Source organism: Ictidomys tridecemlineatus, chromosome 3 (genome assembly GCF_052094955.1).
Source record: "Ictidomys tridecemlineatus isolate mIctTri1 chromosome 3, mIctTri1.hap1, whole genome shotgun sequence".
NCBI classification, from domain to species: domain Eukaryota; kingdom Metazoa; phylum Chordata; class Mammalia; order Rodentia; family Sciuridae; genus Ictidomys; species Ictidomys tridecemlineatus.
The window spans coordinates 75,141,043-75,162,339 of NC_135479.1; the positions used below are offsets into that span (position 1 = coordinate 75,141,043).

Genomic DNA, 21,297 nt, shown 5'->3' on the forward strand with positions numbered 1-21,297 from the left:
CAGCAAGACCATATCAAAATATAAAAATTTTTAAAGGGGATGATGGGAGCTGGGAATGCAGCTCAGTGGTAAAGCACCCAAGGTTTCAATCTCCAGTATGCCACCCCCACCCCCCCAGCCCTGATCCACTGGGACATTATAGGATGCAAAAAATTAAACAGGAATTTTCTGATTCAAGAAAAAGCCATCTGTAATCACAGGAGCTCAGGAGGCTGAGGCAAGAGGATTGCGAGTTCAAAGCCAGCACCAGCAATTTAGCAAGGTCCTAAGCAACTCAGGCGCTATCACATAATGAAACATAAACTAGGCATGGCATCACACGTAATCCCATTGGTTCAGGAGGCTGAGACAGGAGGGTCAAGAACTCAGAGCCAGGGGCTGGGGTGTGGCTCAGAGGGGGCACTGGGTTTGATCCTCAGCACCACACTCTCACTCACTGAGACAGGGGTCTCTAAATAAAGTACAAAGTAGGGCTGGGGATGTGGCTCAGTGGTTGAGTGCCCTTGAGTTCAATCCCTGGTACCAAAAAAAAAAAAAAAAAAAAAAGTAAAATAAAAAAAGGGCTGGGGATGTGGCTCAGTGGTTAGGCACCCCTGGGTTCAAGCGCAGGCACCTAAATAAAGAAAGAAAGAAAGAAGAGAAATAATGACCATCTTTTTTTTTTTTTAATATTTATTTTTCAGTTCTCATCGGACACAACATCTTTGTATGGGGTGCTGAGGATCGAACACAGGCTGCACGCATGCCAGGCGAGCCCGCTACCGCTTGAGCCACATCCCCAGCCCATAATGACCATCTTTAAACAGCATCATTCCTAGAAGGCACTCAATTAAAGAAATAATCTATCTCATTTTTGTTTGTTGTTTTGTGGTGCTGGGGATCAAACCAGGGCCTTGTGCATGCAAGGCAAGCACTCTACCAACTGAGCTATATCCCCAGCCCAGGAAATACTGTATCTCATTCTAATGTAAAAACACAAAAATGCCAGGAAACAACAAAAGAGGCTCTACCAACCAAACATTCTATGGAGAACATTTGGCCCAGGAGCAATGTAAAAACCATTCAACCATCATTGGTGAAAGACAGAAATTACAAAGTGATCATAGGACAAAATAAAAACCTATGGTTCTAGGATTCTGGGGGATGCTGGTCATATGGTATAAAAGTGGAGCTGTTAACAAGAAGTAAAAAATACAAATGTCGAGAAACCAAACTTTTTTTAATATCCCAGGAAAAAAAATTTCACAGAAGTGTCTTTACTACTTTTCACTTTGCTGTCTTTTTTTTTTTTTTGAGAGAGAGAGAGAGAGAATATGAATTTTAATATTTATTTTTTAGTTTTTCGGCAGACACAAGATCTTTGTATGTGGTGCCAAGGATCGAACCTGGGCCGCACGCATGCCAGGCGAGCGCACTACCGCTTCAGCCACTTCCCCAACCCCTCTTTGCTATAATTCTAATACAGTAGGTATACCAGATGATGCCAAATTAAGAAAGAAAACTACGTTGGGCAAGATGGCGCACACCTTTAATCCCAGCAGCTCAGGAGGCTAAGAAAGGAGGATCACAAATTTATAGCCAGCTTCAGCAACGGGTAAGGCACTAAGCAACTCAGTGAAGACCCTGTCTCTAAATAAAATACAAAACAGGGCTGGGGGTGTGGCTCAGTGGCCTAGTGCCCTAGGTTTAATCCCCAGTACCAAAAAGAAAAGAAAGGGAAACTACATTGGGTCCTCTCTGACAGATGTGTCATTTTGTAGACTAGGTTCTGTCTCAGACATAATTCTTCAGTGCTCTGACAGATTTACTTTTCTAGGAAGTCAATTATAACTTATCTACTTGAGTTACTTATAAAAGTAAGCAAATGACTATATATATATTCTGTAATAGTTCTTAATTACTTTATGTTCAAAACTTTTAAACAGCTGGGAGCAGTGGTTAATTTCCTGTGATTCCAGTGGGCTGGAAGGCTAAGATAAGAGGATCTCAAGTTCAAAGACAGCCTTAGCAATTTAGCAAGGCCCTAAGCAACTTGGTGAGATCCTGTCTTAAAATACAAATAAAATACCAAAAAAATGGGGGGTGGCAGTGGCTGGGGATGTAGTTCAGTGGTAAAGCACCTCTGAGTTCAAGCCCCAGTACTAAATTGAAACCATCATTAAGTCAGGGATCATCTGTATATACTCCCTACCATTACTATATTGTAGCTGAGTCATAACATGAAAATATCGCCATCAAATGTTGCCAGAAAGCCAGGTAGGACCAGAGCAACAATGCTGGCTCTTACTGCTTATGGTTCAGAGCAGGACAGTATATACTATGTCAGAGCCAGCCTTCCCCTTTGATTTATAAAGTCAAAATTGAGTTCCCTGGGGCTGGGGCTTAGCAGCAAAGCGCTTGCCTAGTACGTGCGAGGTCCTAGGTTCAATCCTCAGCACCACATAAAAAATAAAGGTATTGTGTCCAACTGCAACTAAAAAATAAATATGAAAAAAAAAATTGGGGCTGGGGTTGTGGCTCAGCAGTAGAGCGCTCGCCTAGCATGTGCGAGACCCTGGGTTCCATCCTTAGCATCACATACAAAAATAAACAAGTGAAATTAAGGTGTTGTGTCCAACTACAACTAAAAAAAAAAAAAAAAGAGTTCCCTGGAACATAGGACATGCAGTATCAGAAGCTGCTACAACTTCTCATAGCCAAACACACTGAAAAATGAATAAGGTGGAGCTGGGGATATAGCTCAGTAGTAAAGTGCTTACCTCGTATGTTTGAGGCCCTGGGTTCGAATCCCAGCAGTGATGAGGGCTGAGGTGTGGGGGTTTGTGTGGATAAGATGGCTCTGACTTTGATGTGGAGCCTGCTTTGGCTCTCATGCCTTGTTTTAATAACAGAACCTGGTGTAGTGGTGCACTCCTGTTATCCCAGCTACTCACAAGGCTGAGGCAGGAAGATCATAAGTTCAAGGCCAGCCTTGGCAACCTAGCAGACCCAGTCTCAAAAGAATAAAAACGATGATGATGATGGATGGGGATGTAGCTTAGTAATAAAGTGCCACTGAGTTCAATTCCCATCACCACCCACACCCTTCACACAAACAGAGGTAATATTCCACAATCAACAAGGAAGTCCCACACTCCCAAAATTACTAATGACCCACCCTATATATATTATATATATATATACACACACACACACACGAAGAATAAAACTCTGTAAGGCCTTGCAACTATATCTAGAATGCTTGATGTTTTAAGCTACAGCAATAAGGTGGTTGGCATTCAATGGTCTATTTGTGGAAGGTTTTTTTTTTTTTTTTTTTGAGGGGGAGGAGGGTAGGGTGGGGGTACTGGGGATTGAACTTTAGGGGTACTTGACCCCTGAGCTACATCCCCATCCCTATTTTTTATTTTTAATATTCATTTTTTAGTTATAAGTTGACACAATATCTTTACTTTGCGATCCTCCTGCCTCAGCCTCCTGAGCTGCTGGGATTACAAGCATGCATCACCATGCCCCAGCCTTGCTCCAGTATTTAAAAAAAGAAAAACAAAATCCACCTAAGGGTGTCTATTAAAAAGTAAAACACAACTTTTTTTGTTTGTCTAATTGAAAACGTACCACAGACTGGCTCTAAGATGGTACTCTTAGGTGGAAGTAATTCAGGGAGATGGGACTAAACCTGTTACTGAAGACCACAGAACTGGACACAAACAGCAAAAGGTTACTCTTCTAGAAACCATTTTCTTCTTTCCACAAGAAGATAAAATGGATCTGAACATAATGCTCTCCCAAAACCATAGCAGAGGAGTTAGGTAAAATACCTTGCCAGCCACTGTGGCTCAGGAGGCTGAGGCAGAAGGATCAGCCTTAGCAACAGCCAGGCACTAAGCAACTCAATAAAACCCGTCTCTAAATAAATTACAAAAAAGAGTTGGAGATGTGGCTCAGTGGTTAAGTACTCCTGAGTTCTATCCCTGGTACTCAAAAAAGAATGCCTTTTATTGTGATGTGCAAACCTTGGTTTATACAGTCATAATTACTCATTGCAACACCCCATTTCAGGGTGGCTCCTCTGCTGATATTGATGATGAAGCACTTTCCAAGACACATATGTCACTGACTCCATCAGAACTATCTCCAACTCCAGATGAAGAAGTATGGGCTTTGAAGGGTAAACGCAGTAGCCACATGATACCATTTAGTGATAGGCTGATAATGATGCCTATCATCATCACTAGTGGCTTTAAACCCTACTTCTTTTAAAAAATATTTTTAGACGTTGATGGGCCTTTATTTTGTTCACTTATTTATATGCAGTGCTGAGAATTGAACCCAGGGCCTCACACATACTAGGCAAACACTCGACCACTGAGCCACAACCCCAGCTTCTTAACCCTACCTACATAGAGCTGGGCTATATAGTTCAGTACTAAAGTGCTTGCCCAATTTATTCAAGGCTCAAGATTCAAACCCCAGCACTGAAACAAGACCCTGTCTCAAAAAACAAACAGCTACTGTATTTGGGGTAAAAATGGGAGTTCAAAACCCAATTGAGTCAAATGTATGAAAGATGATATATCACGAGCTCTGTAATGTTCTGAACAATCAATTAAAAAAAAGAAAAGAAAAAAACAAACAAACAGCTAGGTGCAGTGGTACATGCCTGTAACCCCAATGACTCAAGAGGTTGAGGCCCTAAGCAATTTAACAAAATGCTGTCTCAGAATAAAAAGATAAAAAGGGCTAGGGATGTAGCTCAGTGGTAAAAACAAACAGGTCTGGGGCTATAGCTCAGTGGCAGAGAACTTGGCTAGCATATGGGAGGCACTGGGTTTGATCCTTAGCACCACATAAAAATAAGTAAATAAAATAAAGGTATTGTGTCCATCCTCTAAAAAAAAAAGAAAAAAAATTAAAAACCAAACCAAAGTAACTAGCTGGTGAAATAGCTCAGTGGTAGCATAAATGTCTAGTTTGTGTAAGATTTTGGGTTTGATCCCCTAGCACTGCTAAAAAATCCACAAAAACAAAAATACCACACAAAATAAAAACCCACAAATAGAACACACAATTCAATTATATTCACGTTGTACAGTCATCACCACTATTTCTAAAACCTTTCCATTACCCCAAAGGGAAATGTAGGCCATTAAACAGTAACTCCTCATCCTCCCCTCCCTTCCCTCTCAATTAATATTATTTAATCTGTCTCTGAACAGTTCACATAACTGAAATCACACAATATTTTGTCTTTTCTTTTTTTCCTGGCCTGTTTTAACTCAGCAAAATGTTTTTGTTTATTGTGTAGTGTGATACAAGAGCTTTAGTACTTTTTATGGCCAAACAATATTCCACTGAGTGGATGAACCACATTTTGTTTATCTACTCATCTGCCAATGGACATTTGGGTGTTTCTACCCCCTCCTACCTACTTATTGTAATAATTCTGCAATTAAATACTGGGATACAAGTACTTGTTTGAGTCTCTGCTTATAAGTCCTTTGAGAACTCTGGAAAGATTTCCTATAGCAGTTGAATCACAGCACATTTCCATCAGCAATGTACAAAGGTTCCAATTACCCATCATTACTAATGTTTATTTTCTATTCTTTTAAAATCCATACAAAGGGATGGAAATTGCTATCTTGCATTCTTTTGATCTGCATTTTCCTAATGACTAAAGATGTTTAGTCGGGCTGGGGCTCAGAGGTACAGCGCTTGCCTAGCATGTGCGAGGCACTGGGTTTCATCCTCAGTATCACATAAAGTAAAATAAAAACATTGTGTCCACCTATAACTAAAAATTAAAAAAAAAAAGATGTTTAGCATCTTTTCATGTGCCACTGGTTATTTGTATATATGTGCTTTGGAGTAATGTCTATTCAAATTCATTGCCCATTTTTTTGTTTTGTTTTGTTTAATATTTATTTTTTAGTTTTTGCCGGACACAACATCTTTGTTTGTATGTGGTGCTGAGGATTGAACCCTGGCCGCACGCATGCCAGGCGAGCTCGATACCACTTGAGCCACATCCCCAGCCCCCCATTTGTTTTTTTAATTGTACTGTTTTCTTTCATTTTCTTAATAGTGTGCTTTGTGATGAAGTCCAATTTATCTATTTTTCTTTAGCTATTGATGGTTTTTGATGTCCTAAGAAACAACTGACAAATCCAAGGTGATGAGAAACCTATGCTTTTTTCAAAGAGTTGTATAGTTGTATAGTAAAGTTCTACAAAAAAAGCAGCTGATAGGGATTACAATGAATGCATAGATGAAATTAGGGGAGTACCATTGTCTTCACAATATTAAGTTGACTCATTAATATGGATGTCTTCCCATTTATTTAGGTCATTAATTTTTGTTACTTTCCACCCCTCCCCTTTCCTTTTTCTCCTTATTTATACTTAGTACCATAAGTATTTAATTCAGGTGGAGAAGACTTTTCTCCCACTACTTTGTAGAAGATAAAAAGGAAAATGCCAGAAACAGTAACATCTCAAGCTGTTACAAACTTTCTACTTTATTTTAACATACTTTCCTCCTAACAGCTCTATGAGACAGGCCTTAATACATGTTTACAGATGAGGCCCACTGTCACAAAAATGAGTCCTGAACTAAATAATCTATTCTAGAGTCCATATTGTTTTGTTTTTTTATCAGGCTCAGAGGCAAACCTAAGTCCACATTCTTTTTTTTTTTTTTTAACTGTCATGGATCTTTATTTTTTCTTTCTATCTATCTATATTCGGTGCTGAGAATCAAATCCAGTGTCTCACACATGCTAGGCAAGTGCTCTACTACTGAACTACAACCCCAGACCCTGAGCCCACATTTTTTTTTAAGTTGTTGATGGACCTTTTATTTACTTATATGCAGTACTAACAGTCAAACTCAGTGCCTCATGAAAGTTAGGCAAGCACTCCACCACTGAGCCACAACCCCAGCCCTGAGTTCACATTCTTAAACATTCCACTGTTTGCTTTCCCCCTCATGACAAGAAGTAATCCTGCTGCTTTAGTATACTTTTCTCCTTTGTGTACCCTAGCAGACTGGTGACACTTAAAAAAAAAAAAAATCAATTAATAACTCATGGTAAGTGATTACTCTGAATATTTCTCCTGAGGTTCATGATTTGAGTTTTCGACGCATTTGGTCAAAAGCCTTATATTAAGAAATTTCTAATCTCATCTTTGTCTAATACTCAATGAAACAATACGGGTTTTGTTTTACTTTGTTTTGTTATGATTCAATCCAGTACCTCATGCATACTACTCAAAGTCTTCTACCATTGAGCTATAGTCCTAGATCAAACAATGTGGGTTTAAAAAACTTTTTCCTGGGGTAGGGGCACACAGCTGTAATACTAGCTACTCATGAGGCTGAGGCAGGAAGATCACAAATTATAGGACAGCCTCAGAAACTTAGCAAGAGCTTGTCTAAAAATAAAAAGTGTGCTGGGGATGTAGCTTAGTGGCAGAGTGCTCTTGGGTTAAAATCCCCAGCAACACACACACACACATACACACACACACACACACAAAGTCATATTTGTTTTCTGCCCTTTTACAATGTTTTTGCATGCATTTCTTTAGAATTTCATTTACGTATCAAAGAGAAAATGTCAAATATGTGTGAGTTGCTCTGAAGTCATCAACTCTTGGTGCTAGTGTGTCTTAAGTCTGTTTTCCCCTACTGGGGAACAGATGATGTCAATCAAGGGCTGTGGCTTTCTAAGCTTCAGGAAGCTCTGCTATAGGAAGATTGCTAAATGGTGAGCGGCTCTTTTCACACTTCTTTTTACAAGTCTAATTGATCCCCAGTGATGACTACAGACCATTTGCACTCCTGCCCACTTTGCTTATCTGGCTGCACAGTGAGGGAGTGGTCTGTCCATCAGATGTTCCTCAGATATTAAGAGTGGCTAAGCCACAACCACATGTTAACATGTAGTCATTTCACGAAGCAGTCTTTGGTAATTTCCTCATGTTTGTATGACTACGATGTTGACTCGCATCTGTCTGAACAGCTTCCTAAAGGCCTTCTGGAGCTAGTCACTAAAGTTCCTCATTTAGCCTAGTTTGTTATACTACCTTCTACAGTCTTTCTAGATTAAGACTGGAAAATAACTGCTCACTTGACCAAAAGCAGACATTTTAAGGCACTAATGATTAATCTGACATATTTTTAACCCTCTAGTTATTAGTTTTCAATTAACAAACCAATCCTATTTAAGCAAACATTCAGTTAGCCATGAGGAATAGCCATATAATGGGATATTATGGCCTTGAACCTTATGATCCTCCTGCTTCAGCCTCATAGGTCATAGAAAACATAGGTTGGGAAAAGATTCATTTTAGAAAAACACCACTGTATTTAAGTAGCCTTAATTCTGTTCTAATTCATGGGAAGAATATTTGTAATATTCAGTACATATCTCCATAATTTCTTCATCATGGTAGAAAACTGCTCTCTAGAATATTCTAAAGGTACTAGTCTTTTTAAGGCTTTTTGTGTCATATCTGGAGTGCCACCGCCCCCCCTGCCTTTATATATACATACATATATATATATATATATGAAGGTAGGGACTACAGAGCTTTCTATACAGTGGGTTGTACTTGCAGATTTTATTACAAAAGAAGTAACTTCCTGCAACAACCCCAGCCCAACATTGACTCGTTATACTAAAATTTACAGATAATAGTATCCAACAAGGCGTGCATGGTGGCGCATGCCTGTAATCCCATCAGGTCTGGAGGCTAAGGCAGGAGGATCTTGAGTTTAAAGCCAGCCTCAGAAACTTAGCAAGGCCTTAAGCAACTCTGCAAGACCCTGCCTCTAATTAAAATAGAAAATAGGGTACAGTGGTCAAGTGTCCCCGAGTTCAAACACCATTATTTGCTAAACTAGTAAAAAGTTTCATTTTAGGAAAAAACTATTTTGTTTAGGCCAGGACAAATTCTAGACAGTTGAAATTTCAAAGAGAGGGTTGCCATTTTTCCAAAGGAAGGCCAAGTGTTACATCCTCCCCACAATCCCAGTAAAATAAATTCTTCATCCATGAATTGGTACTTGGACTACTCAGTGCCATTTCTCAAATTACTATGCAAGCTTGAACACCTAATGCTCTCTATTCTGTTAAGAAAAGACTCTTGGAGCTGGGGATGTGGCTCAAGCAGTAGCGCGCTCGCCTGGCAGGTGTGCGGCCCGGGTTCGATCCTCAACACCACATACGAACAAAAGATGTTGTGTCTGTCAAAAACTAAAAAATAAATAAATATTAAAAAAAAAAAAAGCAAGAAAAGACTCTTGAACCTGGTACTCAGGTTCAAAGCAACTGTGAAACTTCAGGTAAATTATGTAATTAGGTTTCCCAAAGTACATATCCCATCCATAGCTCATCTTATCCTCTTCCTGTAAGAAATGTTTAGCTATAGAAATACAGGCCCACAATTCATCTAAAAGCCTTGGAGCCAGGTTTGTTGGTACCTGCCCATAAATCAAGCAACACAGGTGACTCAGGCAGGAGTATCCAAAGTTCAAAGTCAACCTGGGCAACTTGGTAAGACCCTGTCTTAAATTTTAAAAGGGGGGTGGGTAGATATAGCTCAATGGTAGACTGTCCCCAAGTACAATCCTCAGTATTTCCTCCCCACCATCACTACCACACACCCCTCCAAAAAACAAATTTTGGAACCAGATGTTTTTAAATTGTCTTTTTCAGATTTTAAAAAGGTAACATTCAACAAATGCTAAATATTCATAACATACCCAGTGGATTAATAGTTCTTCAGTAAAATAAATGAAATACTAAATAGGACATCAGTTCATATCAGGGTTTGCCATCAAATTGAGTGTTTGTGTTTGGTTTTCAGAATTCTGAATTGTAATTATGAACATCTTTAACACAAATGACAACATTTTAAAACACACACACATCTCTTAATACTTTTTTTTGGGGGGTGGGGGTAGCGGCTAAGGATTGAACTCAGACTGCTCAACCACTGAGCCACATCCCCAGCCCTTTTTTTTTCCTTTGAGAGAGAATTTTTTAATATTTATTTTCCAGTTTTCGGCAGACACAACATCATTATTTGTATGTGGTCCTCAGGATCGAACCCAACGCCGTGCACATGCCAGGCGAGCACGCTACTGCTTGAGCCACATCCCCAGCCCCCCCAAGCCCTTGAGACAGGTTCTTACTGAGTTGCTAAGTGCTTCACTAAGTTGCTGAGACTGGCTTTGTCTTGATGTTCCTGCTTCAGCCTCTGAAGCCACTGGGATTACAGGTGTATGCCACTGCACCTGGCAATACTTTACTTTTTTGCAGTGCTGAGGAATGAACTTGAGGCCTCACATATGCCAGGGAAGTGCTCTACTCACACCTCCAGCTTTTCGATACATTTAAAATACTTGGGCTGGAGATGTGGCTCAAGCGGTAGCACGCTCGCCTGGGCATGTGTGCAGCCAGGGTTCGATCCTCAGCACCACATACAAACAAAGATGTTGTGTCTGCCAAAAAACTAAAAAATAAATATTGAAAAAAAATTAAAATAAAATACTTTTGCCAGTGCCCTCAAGTCCGATTTTTCCGGGGCTGGGGTTGTAGCTCAGTGGCAATAGCATGTGCGAGGCACTAGATTTAATTTTCTGCACCACATAAAAATAAAAATAAACTTTTAAATAAATAAACAAGTCCAATTTTTCTATTACTAATGTTTTTAGATAAGTGGGCTGAGCCCTTTCTCATGGGGAATTAAAGCAGGCTTTAAATAGGTATGTTGGGGTTTCGGTGTGGTAAGACTAAAATGCAGGATTGATAATAATTTGAATTCTCAACCTAAGTTAGCTGGGTAATTTTTATTTATTTATTTATTTATTAGAGAGAGAGAGAGAGAGAGAGAGAGAGAGAGAGAGAGAATTTTTTTAATATTTATTTTTTAGTTTTCAGCAGACACAACATCTTTGTATGTGGTGCTGAGGATCGAACCCGGGCCGCATGCATGCCATGCGAGCGTGCTACAGCTTGAGCCACATCCCCAGCCCCTAATATTTATTTTTTAATTGTAGATGGACATAATACCTTTATTCTTATGTAGTACTGATGGTCGAACCAGTGCCTCATGCATGCTAGGTGAACGCTCTATCACTGAGCCACAACCCCAGCCCCTAGCTGAGTAACTTTTTTTTAATATTTATTTTTTGGTTGTAGTTGGACACAATATCTTTTTATTTTATTTATTTTTATGTGGTGCTGAGGATTGAACCCAGGGCCTCATGTGCTAGGCAAGCACTCTACTGCTGAGCCACAATCCCAGCCCGCTAATTCTGACAATTTGTTTTAGAGACTATACATTTTCTTTTTTTAAAAAATATTTTTTTAGTTGTAGATAGACACAATATCTTTATTTATTTTTATGTGGTGCTAAGGATACAACCCAGTGCCTCAAGTGCTCTACCACTGAGCCACAACCTCAGCCCAAGACTATACATTTTCTATACGTTCTCATATTCACAACAAATTGGCCTCTGTGCTCAACTTTGAGCTTTTTAGCAATTTTTAGTTTCTTTGGCGTTCAAAAAGACAAAAGCATCTGAGATGATGCTATCGGGTCATAATGAATGCATTATAAAAACGTTTATTAGTCAAACATTTTTTATAAGAAGGCAAAAACAAGGGGAAATAAACGAACTGGATAACTATACTGCTTTTGCCGGATCAAGATCTCTACAATAGTTTAGAAAGATAATGAATAAATTTCCATGCAGATAAAATTAGCATGGCAATAAAAAATGACTAATTCAGCACACTTAAGATAATTATAATTTTAACTCATAATTCTTTAAAGGGCTAATTATAATAATCATTGATGCTGCTTTTGCGTAAGTTTTCTATAATTTCTCAACCATCCAAAAAGTATAATCTATATAGCATAGTTCTGAATATGACTTAATTTTTACTTTTTTACTGAATTCAGTACTTTAAAAACAGTACTATATACTTGGACATAAGACAATTTCCCTTTCCGGGGGTTTGATAATAAATCAAAATTACAAAATAGGATATTTAAAAAGAAAATGGGCGGGGGTGTAACTCAGTGGTAGAGGGAGCACCTAGCATACACAAGGACCTGAGTTTAATCGCAGCACCTAATAGGAAGTGGAGGAGACTCATCTCTGGGACACCCACATATCTCAATTATACAATTCAGTTGTATCTTATTTTTTCCTCTAATTAAATCCTGTGAGGGGCTGAGGTTGTGGCTCAGTGGCAGAGTACTTGCCTAGCATGTGTGAGGCACTGGGTACAGTTCTCAGCACCGCATATAAATAAATGAATAAAATAAGGGTCCATCAACAATTAAAAAAAAAAAAACAAAACCTGTGAATTTCATTAAAAAGAATGAACAGGCTCTCTTACTCTCCTCTCTCTCCCCCCCTACCCCTCTCTCCCCCCTCTCTCTCTCTCCTCCCTTCTCTGCGACTGGCCACTAGGGTCCTGCTAATAAAATCTCAGACAGGTTAAAAAAAAAAAAGAATGAATAGCTTGTTGTATTTGGTTAAAAACTTACCATATTTCTTCCACCACCTCCACCCCACCTCCCACCCTTGCGCATCATGCTTAGGACTGAAATCACTATCCTCAGGGCCTTCCCTGAGCTCTCAACTTCATTCAGGCCCCTCAGGTGCTCGCACTGTATCTCTGCCTCACTCATCATGCCCCTCTCCAAGGTTTCTTCTTGCCAAACTCCAGTAATGTAAGAACATTATGTTTTATTCACCACTGTGGGTTAGGCACAGGCACAAAACTGGTGCTCATGGAACAAAGAAACTAACCAACTTGTAGCACACAGATTTTTTTTTTAATTTTAATATTTATTTTTTAGTTTTTGGCAGACACAACATCTTTGTTTGTATGTGGTGCTGAGGATCGAACCCAGGCCGCACGAACACCAGGCGAGCGCGCTACCGCTTGAGCCACATCCCCAGCCCTAGCACACAGATTTTAAAAAGAAAATGATAACAAGAACATCAATACAAAACAGTAGTGAGACTACATTAAGACACTTTTAGTAGTTGGAGAATTCACCCTCCAAGGCAGCACACTCCTTTTTCCAAAACAAATAGGGAGGCCAGGCAGGAGAATCACTTGAACCCAGGAATTCCAGACTAGCCTGAGCAATAGAATAAGACTCCTCTCAAAACAAACAACAACAAACCTCCCAGAAACTTTAATTATCTTTGACAGGAAGTGCTCAAATTCAGATCCTTCTTTTGAACTTATATGCTTATTTTAGACAATTCTACTCTAACTGGCCAGTAGCTCACTTCACGACAGTTCAGAAAAACTCATGCTTAAGTAAGATAAAGATGTATGTGTATGTAGCATAATGACAAAGAAACTTAGTTGTGCTCATGCTGGCGCACACCTGTAATCCCAGCAACTCAGGAAGCTGAGGAAGGAAGATCAAGAGTTCACAGCCAGCCTCAGCAAAAGCAAGGTGCTAAGCAGCTCAGTGAGAACCTGTCTTTAAATACAATATGAAATAGGTCTGGGGCTGACTCAGGGGTCAAGTGCCATTGAGTTCAATACCTGGTACCCCACCAAAAAAGTTGTGCTCATAAATGTAAAAACAGGGGCCTAAACAGGGGCTCTATGCAGGCCAGAACAGAATCCTAAATCAGGCAATAAAACCTCTAAAGGTAAAACTCGAAAATCTTTGAAGCTCAGAGAAGCTCAAGGACCGGACATTATGAAGACAGAAAACAGGACCTATCCACTAAGAAAACAAATTTTTAAAAAATATATATTTTTTAGTGGACACAATACTTTTATTTCACTTATTTATTTTTATTTGGTGCTAAGGATGGAGATCACTCTACCGCTGATCCACAACCCCAGCCCAGGAAAAAAATTTTTTTTAAAATATTTATCTTTTAGGTTTAAGTGGACACAATATCTTTACATTTATTTGGTGCTGAGGATCGAACCCAGTGTCTCATGCATGCTAGGCGAGCACTCTTACCACTGAGCTACAGCCTCAGCCCCAGCCCCCCAGGAAACAAATTTTAAGGCCTGAAAATTATCAACTATCCACAACCAGATGATATTATTTCATTGGTTTATTGTTACAATTTTTCTACAAGAGCCACTCTTTTTCCCCCAACATAAATACATATGAATCCCATTGAAAACTCAAAAGATACTCTACAATGCATCTTCTTGAAGCAAAGTTATCAGGAGAGCTATAAAACTGAAAATAAAAGTAAAAACTATGGTATTTTTTTCCAGGCAGTACTAAAAGGAACCAAACTAGAAACAAATTTTCAAACAAACAATAAACCTGGTTGAAAAGAAGTATAAACTTTTCAAAAACTTCTCCTTTCTTCAGTAGCCTCTGATCCCAATGTCTTCCTTCTTTGTTGAAGGAAGTATACACTGAAATAAATACAATACTTAGTATCATATTAGATCAGAGGAAGAGAATCCCTAAATTGAAACTGTTTCAGAGATAGTGGTAGAAAACTACCAACTCCAAATTCACCCACACTTAGGACTGTGACTAGCACAGAGAAGAATGCAAAGGGGAAACACCATTAAACATCTGGAAAATGAAGTTCAAAATATAAAGTCATGGGCTGGAGTTGTGGCTCAATGGTAGAGTACTTGTCTGGCATGTGTGAGGCCCTGAGTTCAATCCTCAGCACCGCAAATAAATACATACATAAAATTAAAGAAGATCCATTGAGAACTAAAAAACACTAAAGTGTGTGTGTGTGGGTGTGTCTGTACGTGTATAAAGCCATTATAGGAAGCCGTTCACAAAAGGGCCCAAACCACCTGTCCACAATGAACTTGAGTCTGGTATTGTCATCATTTGGTTACACACACACATTTTGATACTGGGGGTTGAACCCAAGGGCACATTGCCATTGAGCACCTTTCCCTCCTTCTTTCCTCCCTCCCTCCCTTCCTTCCTTCCTTCAACATGGCCTTACTAAATTACTGAATGCCTTGCTAAATTGCTGAAGCTAGTCTTCAACTTACAATCTCCCCTTATAGCCTCAGAAGTGGCTGGGATTACAGGCATGTGCCACTCTGCCCACCATTATTTGGCTATCTTGATCAAGCAGTTACCAGGGGCTTTCCTTTCTACAGAAGATTCTTTGGAGAGCAACAGCCACAGATTTATGGCACATGGAGGTAAACAGAGAAGAATGCAAAAAACCTTCAATTTACTGCAGTCTAAACTTCAGTCTTTTTGTGAGAAGGGAGGCAAGAAACACATCCTGAGGTAACATACTTTCAGGTTTCCTAAATAAGAGCACCAAATTACCTAACACAAAGTGTTAAGTATTCCAAGGTTAACCTTAAATAGATGTACAGAGTCAGGATTAAGTATTGTCTATAAAACAATGCTTCTCTGCAGGACTAACAGAAGAATGAACCATGAAATAGCCCCAATGAGCTGTCTAACATGTCCTAAGATTTTTTTTTTTTTTTTTTTAGTGTTGATGGTCCTTTATTTTATTCATTTATTTATATGTAGTGCTGAGAATTGAACTCAGTACCTCACACATGTGAAGCAAGCACTCTACCACTGAGCTACAACCCCAGCGCCGGCCCCACCAGGATGTTTTGGCAATGGAAATGAGCAGACAGGCATTCTGCATTCTGGAACAAACATTTCAGGCAGGGTCCAGATCCTATTGCTATCAAGCCTCAACAACTATCTCCCCAACTATCTCCTGGTATCTTTGGTACCAGGTGAGCACCAGCTCCATGAAGACAATTTTTAAAAACACACCCAAGGTGATTTCCTCATAGAAACTGGATCCCAATTTTGGGAACAGTCAAATTTAAGAACATTGTGCTTAGTAATAAGCCTTACTAATAAGCCCTGTCCTGGTCCTTCAACAGTTTTTAGGGTGCTACTCCCCCAATCCAAAAAATTCTCTTCCAGCCAAATGTAGTGGTGCATGTCTATAGTTCTAGCTACTTTGGAGATTCAGTCAGCATGACTCCTTAAGCCCACAAATTCAAGATCAGTTAGGCAACATAGCAAACCCCATCTCAAACAACAAAATAAATAAATTTCCTCCAAACTAAAAAAAGTATGATTTTTAGGTACTATAAAATACAAACTGGGTGAAAAGTGAAGGACTAAATACTTCTCTCTCACTGAACCCTCATTGGACTCCATTATCATTACCTTTTACAGAAGAGAAAACTGAGCTACAAAGAACCCACAACAATAAAGTGTCACAATTATAAAATGTCAGAGCTAGGTATTTGTCAGATTCACTCCATACTCTACTTCTCTAAGATACTGTTATTTTCCTTTTCTTAACTTAAAATCTTCAAAAGATAAACAAAGTGTCCTTCTGAATAAACAGAAAAGTTAAACAAGAGATGACAACCAGAAAAAAACTTTTCCATAAAAAGTCGGGACACAATATTACTAACAAAGTTGCCAAATGATGTAACAAAATCACCTCCTGGCAAAAAAAAAAAAAAGATTACCAAAGTGTTACAACACATATATGCATCTTGAGATTTACTTTCTTAGGCTGGCAAAGCCCATATTACAAATAGGGCTATGTGAAAATAACCCAGAAAAGTGGGAGAGCATTTGTGTATGGGTCTATGGAAGAGGCAGAGAACCCCAATTCACTGGCACCATATGGCCTCGGTTACAACTGCTGCAAAAATGTAAGTTAACAATGTACTCATCAAAATTTTCAACCATATGCTTAAAATGAAAACTTTTTTTTTTAATAATGAAAATAGGTCCCTGTGCTTTAGAGCAGCTACAAGTTTCAAAAGATAATATCTACACTTTTGTCCCTATTTCCTACAAATATTCACCAGTTTTTATGTGGGGATTGCTTGTAAAGAACAAATATTTTTGGAGCTGGGGTTGTGACTCAGTGGTAGAGCACTCGCCTAGCATGGGTTCGATTCTCAGCACCACATATAAACAAATATATAAATAAAGGTTCATCAATAACTAATAAAATTTTTTTAAAAAAAGAACAAACATTTTTTCTTGTAAGTTTAGTCAGGATGTAAAAAATCAGTAAAACTGGAAAACACAAAGGAGAACATAATTTCTAAAAGATAAACCTGGAAAAACAAAGTGTATACAACTGGTAGATTAAATAAATGCTTCTGATTTCATGACTAAATCTTTAGTCAGAGTTCACTATACATGCAGAAGGCAGAGTTGCATGGATTAGAAGATCCCTTCAGTTATAAATGGTGATGGTAGAGCTGGGTGCATAGATCAATGGTAGTGTGCTTGGCTAACATGCACAAAGCCCTGGGTTAAATCCTGAGCACTGCAAAAAAGGAAAAAACAAAAACAAAAACAAAAAATGCTGGTGGGCGGGGTTGGGGCTCAGCAGTGGAGCCTAGTGCCGTGAGAGGCCCTGGGTTTGATCCTCAGCACCACATAAAAATAAATAAAATAAAAATAAAGGTATTGTGTCCAATTACAACTAAAAAATAAATATTAAAAGAAAAAAAGTTGGTGGTAGCAGGTAACTGGAGAAAAATCTTCACCCTACCATCTACTCTTCTGTATTCTCTTTTCTTTTTGAGAGGCTGGGGGTACTTGGGTTTGAATCCAGAGGTGCCTTGCCACTGAGCTACATCCCCAGCCAATTTTTTTTTTTTTTTTTTTTTTTTTTTGTGTGTGTGTGTGTGTGAGAGAGAGAGAGAAGGGAGTGGCACAGGGTCTCTGTAAGTTGCTGAGGTTCTCACAAAGTTGCTGAGGCTGGCCTCAAACTTGCCATCCTCCTGCCTCAGCCTCATAAATCAATGGTTTTACAATCATGTACCACCATACACAGTTACTTTTCTGCATTTTCCACCCACTTGGAGAGTCTCATCTCTGTTGCTACTATTTTCTGATGCTTTAGAATGAAAAATAACCAGGTGGGGTAGAACACACTTAGATGGCAGTTACTTTGAAGAACTGCTTGAGCCCAGAAGTTCTACCAGCCTGGACAACATATGTCTCAAAACAAAACAAAGAGTGAAACAAAACGATTACAGAACCAAATAAAGACAGTCACAAACCAAGATCAAAAATGGGTATTATTATACTTTTCATTATTATCAATTCTGACAATCCAGGCACAGGAGGCAGGAGGTTCACAAATTCAGTGTAGTCCTAACAACTAGCAAGGCTTTGGGATCACCACGCCCAGTTTCATTTTTTCTTTTGAGACAGGGTCTCACTAAGTTGCCAGGTTCTAGCATGGAACTTGTGGTCCTCCTGCCTCAGCTTCCTGAGTCACTAGAATTACGGATATGTACCACCACATTTGGCCAGAACTGTCTTTTATAATTACAAGGCCATCAGCATTTCTGTAAAATAATCTACTTTTAGCAAATACATGGAGCTAAAGTATAACCTTACTTTTGCCTTTTTTGTGTTTTTAATACATCAACATAACAAAGAACTGAAAAAACAACTATAAAACAGTCTGCCATCTTACAAGGAAGAACTTTAATCAAACCACAAATGTGTTACTGGAGAATCCATTTCAAGCCTTATGAAACAGCAAAAATACCATGCCCAGTGGTGAGCAATTAGTTGCCTCCTATGCCCAAAAGTTGCATGGGGCTTATCTTTGGCCACAGATTAGGGTTTTAAGAAGCCATATCTTGCAATTTATCCAAAAAGGGTATTATCATACCTTTCATTATTATCATCAATCCACCACCTCCTCTGTTACTGCTCTTGTCCAAGGCACTACCATCTATCAGTGCATTTAAAAAGCCTCCTATAGATTTCCTGCTTCGGTTTTTGGTTCCTTGTAAGCTATTCTACATAAAGTAGAAGTTAGAATGTGGCTCAGTGGTAAAGTGCTTTCCCTGTATGCAAGAGGCCCTGGGTTCAATACCCAGCATCACATACACACATACCCCCTCACATACGAAAAGTCTACATTATCAAAAATATAAATTAGATTAATCACTCTCAGGCCATAAAAATTCTTCAATGGCTTCCCAAAAAATAAACTCTAAAGTCAGATCTTCTGACTATATTGAGGCAGATGTGGCTCTTGCCTACCTCTATAATCTTACTTTTTCCATTTTCCCTGCTTGCTCTCTAGACTCTACTACTATTCAAGCTTTTTTGCTATTAAGAAAAGCAAGTTGGGGCTGGGAATGTGGCTCAAGTGGTAGTGCGCTAGCCTGGCATGCGTGCGGCCCGGGTTCGATCCTCAGCACCACATACAAAGATGTTGTGTCTGCCGAAAACTAATAAATAAATATTAAAAAAAAAAAAAAGAAAAGCAAGTCTATTCTTTACTTATCTATCACCAGTCTCCTCTACTAGTAGGAAAAACTCCATGTGTGAAGATCTCTTTTCTTCAGATGTATCCCAGAACTGCTCCTAACATACAGTAGCTACTCAGTAACCATTTGTTACTGAAAGAATAATGACAAAACCACACACTAACTTCACTATCTCTCCTACTATGCCAAAGGGTTCAAAGCCAACAAACTATTACCAGCAAGATGTCTTCACTGCCAAGGAGCTCATCTCACCAAATTAGAATACTTATCCCCTTAACAGCTCACTTTTCCATATACAGAATGCACTAAGACCCAAGGAAAACAAAAAAGATGGCCAAATGGTACCAGACCAGGATACTTACCAAGTCATCAATTAAATTAAGAAACTACAATTTCCTTTATTTGCAACCAGTTTAAAATATCTGAAGAGAGGGGCCTGGGTTGTAATTCAGTGGTAGAGCCCTTGCTTAGCATGTGTGAGGCACTGGGTTCGATCTCCGGCACCACATAAAAATAAAAACAAATAAAATAAAGGTATCGTGTCCATCTACAACTAAATATATATCTGAAGAGAGCCATGGGTATAGTTCAATGGTAGAGCGCCTAGGACCTAGCATGTGCAAAGCCCTAAGTTTGGCCCCAGCACTGCAAAAATAAATTACAATAACTGAAGAGCTCCTGCATAGGCTACTGTACCTACTGTTAATACTTCTCCCTTCCAAACCAGTCTCACTGCCAACCCCTCCAATAAGAGAAAGGATTATCCTCAATCCTCATTCTGTTGACAATTATACCACCTCAGACAGTACATTGTTAAGATGGCCAAACTACTCAGCTGAAAAAATAAAAAACAGAAGGAGTAAGAAGAAAACACACCCAATCTTGTCTAATTTCAGAAATATATCTTCATCTAAGAAGAAAATGTTGCGTGGAATGAAAGAGAGGAAGTTAGAAGAATACAAAAAAATACAAAAAAGTTTTTTTTACAAAAAAGTTGAAAAATAAAAACAGAAAAAGAGCTACAGTAAGATAAAGAACAAAATTGTGCTGGGAGTGTGGCTCAGAGGTAGAACACGTGCTTAAGGATCTAAAGCCCCAAAGTTCAAGCCCAGCAGCAAAACAACAACAAAAACCCTCAAGATTGGCACAAGAGGACCATTAATAGAAATGATGAACCCATATTTCCCCAGAATTTACATTAATAATAATCTTTTTTCCATAGGGAAAGGGAAATGGAAGAGACTTCTATTTACATACCTTACAAATGTGCTGCAAAATGCACGGCCTGTGACCAAAGTTGTACAAAGTACCTTGAACTTCCCAGATGAAAAGCTATAAAAATATAAGAAATATCAAGAATTATATCTATTCACTTTATAAGGAAAAACAACAAAGGACAAGATGTAAATGGGCTTACCCAAAGTCCAGAAAAGAGAAAATGTGCATTATTTAATTTACGTGACATATCATAAAATATATATTTTACACAGTCTTTGGCCTCCATCACTTAATCTTATTTTGCAAACTTTATAAAATAAAGTTTCCCCTTTAAAAGCAAAAAGTTTTTATGTAATTTCCCCCAACACTGTATTATAATTTTTTTTTTCCAATTGGGTACAGTGGTACACAGCTGTAATCCAAGCCATTCAGAAAGCTGAGGAAGAAGGATCTCAAATTGGGAGGCCTGCCTGAAGAAGGATCTCAAATTGGGAGGCCTGCCCAAGCAAGTCAGCAAGACCCTGTCTCAAAAAATTAAAAAGGCTGGGGCCAGGACCAGTGGCGTTCACCTATAATATCAGCAACCTGGGAGGCTGAAACAGGAAGATCTCAAGTTTGAGGTCAGCCTAAGTAACTTAGTGAGGCCCTCAGAAACTTCATGAGACCTGTCTCAAAATAAAAAATAAAAAGGGCTGGGGATGTAACTTAGTGGTAAAGTACCCCTGGGGTTTAATCCCCAATACCAAAGAAAAAATAAATTAAAA

At 38.9% G+C, this 21,297-nt stretch overlaps 1 protein-coding gene across 3 annotated transcripts in view; it reads right to left on the reverse strand.

Moving 5' to 3' along the window:
- Nucleotides 1-21,297, reverse strand: part of Rhoa (ras homolog family member A) — a 45,603-nt gene that overhangs the window by 17,595 nt on the left and 6,711 nt on the right. For 2 of the 3 annotated variants that reach the window (XM_040269705.2, XM_005326918.5), the window contains one exon: nt 20,573-20,647. The exons of the other annotated variant lie outside the window; for it this stretch is intronic. The gene's annotated coding sequence lies outside the window, so the exon portion shown is untranslated. The remainder of the gene's footprint in view (nt 1-20,572; nt 20,648-21,297) is intronic. 3 annotated transcript variants of the gene reach the window in all.